Below are 2,079 nucleotides of genomic sequence, written 5' to 3'. Positions count from 1 at the left end.
CCAGTTTGTGCCTTGCCATCATCTCGGGAAGGAGGTGTTGCCTTGGGAAGACCTTCAATACTCTTGTCATCACTCGCAAGACGGATAGCGCCGAGGTATTCCTCCTTGTCCTTAGCTGCAGCAACACGAGACGATAACTTGCTCTCGATGTAAGCAGCATAGGCTTTAGCTCCATGAAAAGCAGGCAGAGCGCTCAAGTCGGTATTTGCTGTTCTTTCACTGTTACTAGGGTCACGTGACGAGTCCTGTTTACTCAGCGTAGACCTCGCTCGGGCATCGGCTTCACTCTTCAGCTTGGCGTCCTCAGTTGCATACGCTTTCTTCGAGTGAATAGGTGATGGTAGGATTGCGATCCAGCGTCAATAACAGCGTTGTTGCCCGACATGTGGCCACCTAGGAAATAAGATAAAGCTGTCGGATCTCGTATTTGAATTTGAAGTTTGTAAGGCTATCTGCCAAAAGATTATTTCCCCGCATATTTCTTAAAACTGCGACGTGGTACAAGCCTCGGTGGGAGAGAACCAGTCAAAAAGCCAAGAGCCATACCACCGACTCTCGTGGACTGTCAGTTCGCCTTACGACCGCTTAGAGTGCAAGCTGCTTGACACTGTCTAGGCTTCTACAGTACCACTAACGACGTCAAAGGCGCCGCCCTCCTCACTTCACGTCTGCGAATCGGCGCTACCGTTTGTAGACAGGTGAGGGAAAAAAGAACACATGTCCACCACTTTCGACCTGCTATGCCCAGTGACACACTGCCGATTCCACGTACAGTACGCTCTCAACTTGCTACTTACAGTCGATTTGGGTTCGCCGTGACTGAACAGGAGCTACCTACGGACCATCGTGAAACGGAGCACGAACTAACGGTGGAGAGACTCGACGCGAGTCCTGTCCGTAACGCGGCGACGTGAGGTGAGCACCTTCACGCCCTATGCGATGAAATACACACAAATGCGAGTGAAAAGCACACTAACGCCGTCTATCTGCACTGCCAAAGAGAATACGGTACCATGGCCTTGAAGGATACTTTTCCTGCCATGCAACAACGTCTCCACCGCTGGATTGGCGGCATTTTTCGCGACCAGAGACGGAAATCAGGCAAAACGCTACGTTACTAGCTCGTGCCGAGTAGCGAAGTACCCCACCACATACCATTCACCACCCGAACCGGCCTACTGGGCGCGCTACGGCCACTTTGACGTCATTTTCTACAGTGCAACCGTGCCATGTTGCACAGGCCGAGGAGCGTTAAGGCCTACAATGTCTACAACTGGCCCGCTGCATGACCATGAACGATGGCCTCGATCATTGAATCAGCGGATAGCGGCTCCGTCAAGCCGGCATCACCGTGGATAATCACCGCAGAGAGTGTTGCGAGGCCAGCTGGAACATAATAACCATTATTGTCCATAGTGAAGATGACCCGATTGTGGTATCCACATGCACTCCATGGCATGTGAACGTGGTGATGGTGCGCTGGAGGTGTGCGTAGTTGAAAGGTGGTGTGATGCTTTTACTGTAGAGTATGACTTTGCATGGATGGTCGACCGGATCGACCATGTCGACCATAGCATCAACGATTGTTGACTCGTTGCGAGACTGAAAATGGCCGTTAACACTGCGGGCACGGCCTCCACGTACGATGTGGAGGTCCGCGCAATGTCTACGCCGGCTCAACGCATTGCTAAGTGCATGGAGAGAAGGGGTCGCTGGCTACGTTTGCACTGGATCTGGGGCTTAGTGGTGGGAGATATGGTACGAAAAGATCTGTTCGGCGGTTTTGAGGTCTAATTTGGTGCATATTTTTACTCCTTCGGAGATTTAGCATTTGGAAAATGGCGAAGGGGTGGGAAGTATGTGCAGCTACACGCCGGGCAAGCTGGATCCCGCGGCCCCGGCCAGTGGTGACCCCAGAGCACCGTTTGGGGGTCGATCGAGGGTACTGGCTGCTGTTGTTGAAGCGCATGGGTTCAATGAGCTGGGTGTTTTTCGAGCTGCGAAAAAATCCCGTTGATGCGCATATGTCAGCTTGTTCACGCGGGGCTCCGAATGCGAGAGATAAGTATACACTCGTGA

The sequence above is a fragment of the Phytophthora infestans genome, genomic scaffold, assembly GCF_000142945.1.
Source record: "Phytophthora infestans T30-4 supercont1.40 genomic scaffold, whole genome shotgun sequence".
Classification (NCBI taxonomy): domain Eukaryota; phylum Oomycota; class Peronosporomycetes; order Peronosporales; family Peronosporaceae; genus Phytophthora; species Phytophthora infestans.
The sequence above is the reverse complement of the archived record's forward strand: the minus strand, read 5'-3'. Positions refer to the sequence as shown.